This window comes from Mustela nivalis, assembly GCF_964662115.1.
Source record: "Mustela nivalis genome assembly, contig: HAP1_SCAFFOLD_1809, whole genome shotgun sequence".
In the NCBI taxonomy this organism is placed as follows: domain Eukaryota; kingdom Metazoa; phylum Chordata; class Mammalia; order Carnivora; family Mustelidae; genus Mustela; species Mustela nivalis.
The window spans coordinates 60308-72586 of NW_028134855.1; positions in this window are offsets into that span (position 1 = coordinate 60308).

A 12279-nucleotide genomic window follows, 5' to 3' on the forward strand; every position below is an offset into this window, starting at 1 on the left:
CTAGCTTCACCCTAAACGCACTGGCCCTATGTATATATATATCAAAGCCACTGAAAAGTGATTAAGTTTTCTCTTCTTTGATTCCCAAGAAAGAAAAATATTTTTCGTATCTATTGGTTTTATTCCCATTTGAGTCATACTTTCATGTTTTATGTGCCCCTTATTTGGATGGGTTTTGTTTTGCTCTTCATTGTCATTATGATTCTGTTTGAATCCTTCTCCAGGGGCTCAGTCCCAGGAGGCTTCCCTGGGTGGCTCAGTCCTTAAGCATCTGCCTTCGGCTCAGGTCATGATCCCAGGGTCTTGGGATTGAGCCCCTCATAGGGCTCCCTGATCGGCAGGAAGCCTACTGCTCCCTCTCCCACTCCCCCTGCTTGTGTTGCCTTTCACTGTGTCTCCCTCTGTCAAATAAATAAACTCTTTTAAAACATAATTAACTGCATTCTTCTCTGGTTATCTTTCTGTGCTGTCCTTCGCATTTTAGGTTTTTATGTACGGATTATGCTCCATTTCCTTTCATATTTTCACCTTAGTTAGGTGGTAAATATCCTCCTTTTTAATACTTTTATGTTTACTTTAAACTCTTATAAAAATATTACTTTTTATATCTAGTTAATCAAATATATTAGTTTATTGGTAATTAATGTTGTAATTTGTGTGTAGTTTTTCTAATCTTTATTATTTTCATTTCAGCTACAGTTTAAAGCTTTTATTTATTTATTTGAGAGAGAGAGAGAATGAGAGACAGAGAGAGAGAGAGCATGAGAAGGGGGAGGGTCAGAGGGAGAAGCAGACTCCCTGCTGAGCAGGGAACCCGATTAGGGACTTGATCCCGGGACTCCAGGACCCTGACTTGAGCCAAAAGCAGTCACCCAACCAACTGAACCACCCAGACGCCCCAATTTCAGCTACAGTTTAATATTTTTAAGTTATTTTATTAGTGTTTTATGAGAAATAGAGTGTGCAGTTTCATTAATATTTAGTATGTCCATGTTTCCTCAAGAAGTCTGAAGAAAGTGCACCCCCCTGAAGAGAGATTGATCTCCGATCTTAATTTACCAATTAACATCACATTCTTAATGCTTAAACAGAGTGTAGGCAGTCTTCTGGTGAAGTCCAGATGACTTGTGTTATACATGAGTCAACATTATTTATTACAAGAGGCATCCACTAGGAACTCCTTTCCTATTGTTTTCTTGGGGCAGGTTGAGTCATGGTAAGGAAACAGCAGGATACACAGCCCTCCTGAGCTGTCTTAGTCATGCCAATAACTGTTATCACGTCCAATCTCACCTCTAGATTCTATCCAAACGGAAATTATAGGAAGTCTGAAACATCAATAAAGATTATTGTTATGCTAAGCTTTTAGAGTTTGCAAAAATACAACATTATTTAGAGCAATGTGCCACTAACGTCTTCCCTTTTCTAGCTGTGGACACATACACGGAGAAACGAGGGTAAATACAACTGTAGCATCTGAATGTTTCAGGTTATCACCAAGACACTGTGTAAAGAACATCTGCTTTACCTTAAAATGCTTAGTTATCCCTTGCCAATGATGGCAGAATTGTTGCGGCAGCCCTACCAAAATACAGCAGCCTGAAGGCAGACATGATACAGCAACAGAAGAGGAAAAAGGAGCAGTGAAATAAGCATTTTCCCAGCAACTCAGCAATTCTGCTCCTAGGTATTTACCCAAGAGAAATAAAAACATATGTCTACACAAAGACTTGTACCTAAATATCCGTAGCAATTTTATTGATATCGATAATGGCCAAGAATTGGGAATAACCCAAAGTCCAACAATGGATGAATGGATAAACAAAGCATGGCGTATCCATACGATGGAGTCCTAATTCTGTAGCGCAAGGAACAAATTACTCATAAGCACAACAACGTGAATGAATCTCAAAAGCCAGACACAAACTACTTCATACTGTATAATTCCTTTTGAAGTCTAGATTCCTTCTGAAGTTTTAGAAAATGCCAAGTCATCCATAGTGACGTAAGGTAGATCAGTAGTTGCCTGAAGCAAGGGACAAAGACAGGGCTCTGCAAAGGACTGCGTGAAACCTTCTGGGGGAGATGAACGTTTCCCCTCTCTCTCTTTTTATTTAATGATTTTATTTTTAAGTAATCTCTACACCCATTGTGGGGCTCTAACGGACAACCTTGAGATTGACAGTCACACATTCCACCTGCTGAGCCAGCCAGGCATTCCGAAATGTCCCCTGTCTTGATGGTGGCGGTGACGTCACAGAGGTTTGTGAAGTCATTGAGTTTTGCACCTTATTTATTTATTTTTTAAGAGTTTATTTATTTGAGAGAGAGAGAGAATGAGAGAGAGCACAAGCAGGTAGAGGGAGAGGGAGAAGCAGGCTCTCCAGATGCAGGACTCGATCCCAGAACCCTGAGATCATAACCTGAGCCGAAGGCAGACACTTAACCCACTGAGCCACCCAGGCACCCCCTGAATTTTACACTTTAAACAGATACAGGTTATCCTATGTAAACTATACCTCCACCCAGTTGATAATAATTTATTTTAGTAGGCAAAAGATTTAAAACAGATACATCACAAATGGTCAATAAGTACATGAAAAATCTCATTAGACAATAGAGAAATGCAAATCTAAGACATACAGGCCATTTGACGCATACATTTTACTGCATGCCGGTTGTACCTTGAGTTTTGAAGTGCACATCTTAAAAAAGAGAACTAAAATAAATTTTCTTTTAATATCAGAAACAAAACACTCAGAAATCTCACCTGCAAATGTGTGAAATCAGTACTCCAGGTTATTCCTCCAGCGTTGCTCGGAAATACTCTGAATGTCTTCCCATAACGAACCAGGAACCTAAATCGCAGAACTCACATGGGAGGAAACACAGGGCTGTCGCAAAGAGAACCCCATTCATGTACCTGCGGGTCCTATGTAGCAGGTTAACCCTCCCCACTGGAACCTGCTCTGGACTTGCTTCCAAGGCAGTAGACCAGGCCACTCCTCTCTCTGCCCTCCCCTCCTTATCTCCTGTACCTTACTTATCTCCTGTTTTACACTGGAGGCCCCAGGGCTCAGAACTCTAATCATTTGTCTGTAGCCTGTACATTCTCTACTAATCCCATTATGATCTCTTTGGATCTCAAGACTTTGAGTAGTATCTGTACACTGACGATCCCGATTTTTATCTCTCACCTGGACCTCTGTCCTAAAGCCCAAACTCCTTGATCCCACTCCTTACCTAGTATCTCCATTGGAAAATCTAAAAGATCTCACGTAGGCCAAATTCAAAACCGGATGCTTAGATTTCCCCCTTCCAAATCTTTCTTCCTCTTCTGTTTTCCATATCAGAAAAGACTACCATCTCCTACTTGCCGACCAGGGAGGGCCTTGAGGTCATCGTCGGTCTTGTGTTTCTCTCGTGACCCAGATTCAACTGATCTGTAATTTTTGCCCGCTCTTACACTTGAATTACAACCAGAACCTGGCTACGTGTTATTACCTCCACAGCACCCAACCAGGCCCACGTCTCACCTGGGTTATTAGAGCAGCTTTTCCCTACCTTCAATCCATGCTGGACACAGCCCTTGCCCTAGAAGGGATCCAGTTATGACCCAGGTCAACCATGCGTGTCACTTCTCTGTTCAAAGCCTTCCAATTTTTTCTCCATTTACTTTTTAGTAAAAGCTGAAAGGATTACAACGTCCTCCCAAGGTCTAGCGGTCCCCTTGCTCCACTGACCTCAGCTCCTGCCCCTGTCCCACTTCCCACTCCATTCCAACCACACTGGCTTTCTTGCTGCCCCCTGCCTAAACAAGTCCTCCTCATGCCTGAGTCACTGACTCTCCTCCATGCATTCAAATGCTCCCTTCTGGGGCGCCTGGGTGGCTCAGTCAGTAAAGCGTCTGCCTTCAGCTCAGGTTAGGATCCCAGAGTCTTGGGATCGAGCCCTGTCTCCGGCTCCCTGCTTAGTGTGGGGGAGAGGGAGCGGGGGCTGCTTCTTCCTCTCCTGTTCCCCCTGCCTGTGCTCTCTCTCTGTAAAACAAATAAAATCTTAAAAAAAAAAAAAAAAAAAGAAAGAAAAGAAAAAAATGATCTCTTCTCAGTGAGGCCCTCCACACCATCTCACTTAAATTCATTGCCCTTCATGCTCTTTCCTTCCTTTGTTGTTCTCCGTAGCACTTAATCCTGTAACATATGTGCATACTGGCAGTCTGCAGCCCACTGGAGTATGCACTGGAGGCTGTTCGAGCAATCTGGGGATGGAACCGTAAGCAGGGCTCAGCACACAGAGGTCTCTCGACCAAGTGTGTGTGTACGGTGATGATGTCTGAGGAGCTGACTACGTTGTGTAACAGGAACTCACTGAAGGACATCTTTACTCACTTTTCTCCTTATCCCCAAACAAGATATGCAAAAGAAGGCAACGGTCTCCCCAAGTCTTCATAGCTGGGTTTCCCACTTGTGTAAAGGGGACAAATCAATGAACTGTCTCCGGGGTGGTCACCAGAAGAGAATCCCGGCTGCTGCTGGAGAAAAAGAACTGGTGGTTTCTGTGGTTAAAGCACCTCGGAGGACACTTGGGGGGGCTCGGTCGGTGAAGCATCTGCCTTTGGCTCAGTTCATGACCCCCAAGTCCTGGGATCCAGTCCCACCTGCGCAGGGCTCCCTGCTCAGCCTGCCCCTCCCCCTGCTTGTGTTTGCTCTCCCCTCTCCCCTCTCTGTGTCAAACAAACAAAATCTTACAAGACCAGTGCTCTAACCCCTGAGCTATGGAGCCAAACAAACAAAATCTTAAAAAAAAATTTTTGGGGGGACGCCTGGGTGGCTCAGTTGGTTGGACGACTGCCTTCGGCTCAGGTCATGATCCTGGAGTCCCGGGATCGAGTCCTGCATCGGACTCCCAGCTCCATGGGGAGTCTGCTTCTCTCTCTGACCTTCTCTCTCACCTTCTCACTCTCTCTCTCTCAAGTAAATAAAAAAATAAAAATCTTTAAAAAAAAAAAAGAATTTTTTTTTTTTTTTTAAAAAACAGGCCTTGGAGAGGGCACGGCATCCTGGAGCTGGTCCTGGATTGTCTGATCCTAGCAGAGGCCTAAGTCCTCTGCCTTGGGGTCAGGTTACATTCTAACCAGAATCCTGGAACTAGGAAGGGGGTTTTTCCAAAGGCATTTTCCAAAGGTAGTCTCTTCCCATCTCCTGTGCCCAGAGAGCAGCCTGAGCTTAAACACATCATGGGAAAACACATCCTGGACCAGACTGGTCCATGAAGCTGCCCAAAGCCTCAGAATTTATCTTCATCTGTTGTGGAGAACTTGGGGTCATTAGATCTTCCAGGGATAGGTAAAGATGTTGTACGCCAGGAAAAACACAGCTGGCTGACCGACCCAAGGGCTGGCAGTAGGGGACCCGTAGGGACCAGGTGACAGGGAGCAGATGAGAACTTCTCTGCTTCCCAGCTTCAGCAGGGCGGGGAGGTTGTTTCCGCCAGATTTGGCTGTGGACTAGGGTGAGGGGAGTGGGTGCTGCAGGAGAGACTTGGCTATACACCAAAGGAGGCTGACCAGGAGAACCCTGGCTCTGTGTAGGGTGATCCTAAAGCAAAATAACATGCTGGGGAGGAGAGGCATCTCTGTGCTTGGCTGGGGAGCCCCGCATCTTGGGACATGCCCTCTCTGGTGGCCGGCCAGGACCCCTGAGGTGGAGCTAGGAGCTCAACCCACTGCTTCTTTCACTGGTTCCCTGAGGCCCCAGGTGTCCCCATGGTCCACTCAATGCCCAGCTGAAAAAGAAACTACCCCAGCCAGCTTCCCTGGAGACATCTGGGACCTCCCTCTTCTGCAGGTGCTGGGCAAAAGACACCACCCAGAAATCTAACTCACAATTTCAAAGAGAAACTTGAGAAACATCCCAAGTCTCAGAAAAGGAGGCGGGGAAGGAACTAATATTCCCCTTCTCCATCCTACGGAAAGCAGGGACCGCCCCTCAATTCTCCCTGGCTCTGCCTGCTTCCAAGCCCTCATTTAAAAGTGAAAGATCTACAAACAGACAAAAAACTCCCCAGGAGGGAGAAAAAAAGAAAAAGAAAAAGAAAGGGAGGGGGCAAACATAATAAAAGGAAGGAATTACAAACACCGTACATACATATCCCAAGGTGTGGCTCAGATGCTGGGCCAGCTTCCCACACGTCTCGGGTGAAGCTCTCCAATGTCAAAATCCCACAGAAAGCCGGGCCAAGTTTCCCAAGGGCAAGTGCCTCTAGTCTGCACAGAGGCCCTCAGAGCACTACCAGCCTCCTCCTGCCGCGCTCTGCACTTGGCCTCCAAACCCCACCGCTTGAGGACAGCTAACTTTCACCTTCATAGCTGCTCTATGATCCCAAGATCAGTCTGGAACCCGAGACTTCTCCCCACCCCCGCCCCACAGGAAGGGAAGCGGGATTGAAAGCAACCTTTGAAAAAAGGCCATCGGGGAGCTATTGTGCTGGGCAAGGCCTCCAGCCGGGCTCGGAAAAAGTGCCAGTTGATGGAGTACAGCGCCCGGTCCCTGTGAGCCCGGCCGTCGGAGTGTGGGTGCCAGCCGGCGGTGGGACATTCATTGCCCTTTTTTTTTCCCTGCAGCTGCTACAACAAATAGCCGTTCCTTTGAAGGCCAGGAACAAGGCTGGTCCTCCAAGTTCATAATTAGAAATCTCACAGAAAAATCGTTGTTGCTAAGTCATGCCATGGGGAAGGGGGTCTCCTTTTCTTAAATTTAAAAAAAAAGACGAATTCTATGTCTCGATTGTTTGCAGGACCATGAAGACCAACTAAGGGATAAGTGTAAGGGGGTGCACTGTGTGCCGGGGGCTCAGAGCAGAGCCAGTGAATGGTCTTTGTCTACTGCTCCGTCTGCATGTATGGAAAACTCGGGGAAATGAAAGAATGTTACATACGCCCCCCGTGGCTCCAAACACACAAGGATGTGGCAGTTTATGTCAAGAGCTCTGTGCTAGGTGCTTACATGATTTCAAGCCATAACAGACCTCTGGGGCCAACATTTATGACAATTTACAAGAGGAAAAAACCAAGGCTTTTGGTTGACAAGACTTTTTGGTTGGCAAGACTGAAGAAATTAAGCATGCTTGAGGTCGTATTTACTTAATGGCAATTTTTATTTTTTAAGAGTTATTTATTTATTTATTTGACGGGGTGGGGGGGGGACACGGAGTGGGAGAGGGAGAAGCAGACTCCCCACTGAGCAGGGAGCCCGAATGTGGGGCTCCATCCCAGGATCCTGGGATCATGACCTGAGGCCAAGGCGGACGCCCAACGACTGAGCCACCCAGGGGCCCCTAGTGAATGGCAATTTTTAGATCATATGGTTACTTCTTGTCCCCCTCCACAGTAAATATATATATATACGTGTGTGTGTGTGTGTGTGTGTAGTGTACATATTTAAATATACAGAATATTAACATGTGTACATATTAATATGTATATTGTTTTTAAGCAAACAGGCTTGAGCAATGGGACCCACCTCAAAATATCCATAAGCCTTAGCTGAGCAATGGGCTGCTTAACAACCGGGCACAGTTACCCAAGAAAGGAGAATTCTGTCTGTCACCATACCTCCTCATCCTCCCCCTTTAGAAACAGCCCCATCCACGAACGCGTGGCAGACAGTCTCTCCTTTGCCGTCCTGTGTGCAGCTCCGTTGCTGCATATCCAAGACGCTTCCATCCTCCTTGTTCTGCCCCGGGTGAATTCTTCCACTTCCTGAGCCACGGGCTTCCCTCTGATCATCACCCCACATCTGGGACCCCCACATCTGAACGAGAGTCACCCCATTTAAGTACCACCTATATATGGTACAAACATATATATGAATGCTTATATATCAAACAGAAAACAATTTAATATAAAGTATGCATAAAATATGTACATATTTAATTGGGGGTAAACACTTCTTGTATTAGTTAAAGTGTGTTAGGGTACAAGGGAGTAAGAAATCAACTGAGGGGCACCTGTTTGGCTCCGTCAGCCACCCAGGGGCCCCTAGTGAATGGCAATTAAGTGTCTGCCTTCCACGGAGGTCATGGTCTCAGGGTCTTAGGATTGAGCCCCACATCAGGCTCTCTGCTCAGCAGGGAGTCTGCTTCGCCCTCTGCCCTCCCCCTCCACTCCTGCACTCACTCTTTCTCTCCCAGAAAGAAAGAAAATCTTTTTTTTTTTTTTTTAAGATTTTATTTATTTATTTATTTGTCAGAGAGAGAGAGGGAGAGAGCGAGCACAGGCAGACAGAATGGCAGGCAGAGGCAGAGGGAGAAGCAGGCTCCCTGCCGAGCAAGGAGCCCGATGTTGGACTTGATCCCAGAACGCTGGGATCATGACCCGAGCCGAAGGCAGCCACTCAACCAACTGAGCCACCCAGGCGTCCCAGAAATAAAATCTTTAAAATCTGAAAATCCTGATAGCCTGACAAAGGGATGACGTTCTCCATTTTTCTTCATGGCCGTCATGTAGATGTCACTTACGTGTCTGGCAGAGGGTCTGCTACCTCTCATCGGTTCCCTTCCAGGCCCAGGCTGAGGAGGAAGTCGCTCTCTGGATCATGACCAGCCAACATGAAGGAGGGAAAAGGTGTCTCGGGGAAGCCTACCCAGCTTCTGAGAGCTTCTACCCAGAAGTGACACATTTCCCTCCATTAACGTGGCATACAGCTGACTGCCAGGGACCAGAAAGCACCACCTTCCCTTGGGGCTTGGGGTAGCCGGATCCTGGGGACACACTCTACATTCCCCCGCTGGGCTACAAGGAATCGTTCTCCAGTGAGATTACTCAGAAGGAAAGGCAGTAGGCACTTGCAAATCATCTTACCAGATAACAAAACTAAATGTCACTGTCAGAACAACCCACGAATCTCCAATGTCACAGTATTCTCCCCAAAAGCAGACAATAAGAATTTATTTTTTTAAAAGAATAGTAAAACATCCTATTTTGGGTGATGTTTAGAAATCAGTGAAATTGATGATTAAGGTAGAAAGGTTCTTACTCTTACACACACACATTTGGTTAGTCTAGGTGACCTTTTGCAGACTGACCGTAATTTCTAGGAGAGAAGGAACTGGTGACTGACCTCTGTCTCCCAGCCACTCCACACTCAGTGAATGTGGAGTAAATGCCAGTTACTCCAGCTGTGAATTTTAGTACAAACGCTAACAGCCCGGAGAACTCCTTTGTGTTTTATTTTATTACGGAAATGTTGTGTATTAATCCTTCCCTTCCCTGAAGCAATTCATCGGGACCAGGTACTCACCCTGTCATCTGAAAAACGGCAGGGCCCTAACTCTGATGTCCCTCCCCAGTCTAAGCAGAAGCTCAGGCTTTCTTCTGGCTCAGATCTACAAAATTAACAACTGTAATAATGCTTCATTTTCCATTCAATTACAGAAACAGAAAAACAATTAACTTCAGTTTCTCAAGCCCTGTTGATCATTTTTAACCTGAGATCTCCTCCTCCTTACAGACCCTACAAACCCCACCACCATCTAAAAATGCCACTTTGAGGGGAACCTAGCTAACTTGGTCCACAGAACCTGTGACTGTTGATTTCAGGATTAAGTTCAAACCCCATGCGGGATGTTGAGATTGCTTAAAAACAGAAAATCTTTAAAAAATCAAAATGCCACTTTGATTCTAACTTTTGGAGACATCCTCAAAAGTGATTTTCCCTTGTTTAGTACAGATAAGTCTTTTATTCGCTGCATCTATAGTCTTCGTGAAGAAGAATTAAGTGACCCAATTCTCTTAATTTGTGAAGTTTCCTGAATTCCCATTTAGAAGAATAGAAGCTTGACCATAGGACTTTGCCACGTGACCTTTATCATGCAAGAAGAGACATAATTATATTAATTAAAATAATTAAATTATGAATAGCTAAAATACCTCAAAATGTCTCTAGTTGCTTCCTAATAATGCACCTATTCTATCGTTTATTATAATTTATTAGAAACAGATAAGCTGGCCAAAACTTGCTGATTTGCAAGATAAGCAATAATATTTAGTCGAGGCACTCTCCTAAACCCCTACCTCCTACCCCCGAATTTCGACCACTGCCTGTTCATGGTCTTCTTTCTCTATCCTACAACAGGACTCTGTATAAACAATAGTTTATAATTGTTATATAGGTAATATATATATCAATTATATATAACAATATATAAATTAAAATGGATATATATGTATATATGTGTGTATATATATATATCAATGAAAATATATGCCCGTAGAATGTCAACCATGATAATGGTAGAAGCGTTAGCATTGATAAACACGTACGTTTTTGAAAAAAATCGAAATGTGCTAGAATTTGAAATATGCTAATGTAAGGTGAGGTCTCTTGTGACATACAGTGTATCCTGACCTCTGGACCAAAATCTATCAGCAAATGCATATGCCCGCACGTAAGGTGAGTGAGAGCGAGCTGGAAGAAGCAGGGAAGGAAAACCAGAAATGAGAATCAGACCCACTGCACGGCTGACGTTAGTGTTGCTTGAGCGGGAAGGGGGCGGCGCGGCGGCAAACCTGAAAGCCTGCACTAGCCACGCAGGGTCCACGAACTGCTGAGTCACGCTCGGTGGTGTCGGTGTGAGTCCGAGACACGAAATCCTTCCTGAAGGGGCAGTCGTCACCCCGCATACTGCCACATGGCTTTAAGGCGGATGCAGTGGACCAGCACGGCCCAGTTTTTTAAAGAAACACAAAGTCCGTATTTTATTTTTTTAAATATTTTATTTATTTATGTGACAGAGAGAGAGACAGTGAGAGAGGGAACACAAGCAGGGGGAGTGGGAGAGGAAGAAGCAGGGAGCCCAAGGCAGGTCTCTATCCCAGGATTGTGGGATCGTGACCTGGGCTGAAGGCAGACGCTTAACGACTGAGATGCCCAGATGCCCCAAATCCCATTTTAAATGTGAAATATCCTGATTTTTAAATGTTGCCATTAATGCAATTAAAAGAAATACTGAATGGGCCACACAAGTCATCAGGCCACCAGTTGCAATCCGGAGGCTAATGTTTCTGGTTATAACCATCCCTGACACAAGTAGTCATACCTTGGACAAAATTATTTAATCTCAGTTTTCAACCTTTAACCTGGGCAAAGCTTTGTATAGGGGCCAGAAACTTCCTACAAAATTCCTGGCAAAGTAACTAACAAACGTCTCAAGGAGGCCAGAAACCAGCATGCTGAAATGCGATCCTGCTTTTTAAGCATTACTAACCCTCAACCCCTAGAGATAACGAAGAATACTAATGACAGATAATGCTAATAAGAATACTAATGACAAAAGAATGCCTCGTCAGTTTTGTGTCAGCGAATTATGTCTGAAGAGGCAGCTTCTTCCCTACTCGCCAGAGATAGGCCTGGATTCAGAGTCAAATGCTAATAACTTGACTCAAAGGGAGAGAATAAATAGTTGAAGAAAGGTCATGACCAGCCCTGCCCACCCCCCCATCTCAGCAGGGGGCCTACTGATGCCCCTGACCCTTCCCTCAGAGAAATAGGTGATTAGGTGATGCCTCTTCACAGTACAAAACTGCAAGGTATAAAAGGACCATTGAAAAATAAGCCTCCTTCTAACTCCTACCCCAGCTAATTCTGGTCCCCAGAGGCAACCCCCTTTGTTACTGCATTCTTGTGTCTTCTTAAAATATATCTTCAGAAGAACTGTTGAATGCTCAGCCATCGAAAAGGGAGCCTGTTTTAGAAATGCGTGTTCGTTCGGAATTTTGGCTTGGGAGGGACTACCTCAGCCCTTCATTCACAACCTCCCTTAGTATCTCTCCTGCATACCAACCTTTCTAAGGATGAGAGACATTGCCACTCAGAGGCAGCTCATTCCACTTTTAGATAGCTCTGGTAGTTTCCTAATGATTATTTTTTAAAAAATGTTGAAATCTGAAATTGGCAGATCTGCCAATCTGGTGTTTTTTCCCTCATCGCTCTTTGCTTTGCCCTCAAAGGCCAAGGAAAACAGGTGGTCAAATGCCTCTCGCCTAAGAAGGAACTTAAAATATTTGACGCCCTCCTTTCTTTACCCTGTCAAATAACCCGCTTCTCCGCCCTTCCCACAGAATGTGTGGTTGCAGGGGACTCGCCACCATGTTCTTCTAGAAAAGATTAAATTCTTATTTAAAATAGAAAGTTCAAAAAGAGGAAAACTGCTCATCAGAAGAGCAAAACGGTTTCTGATTTGTAGCTCGCAAAGCGAAAGAACAGTTTGTTACGAAAATTG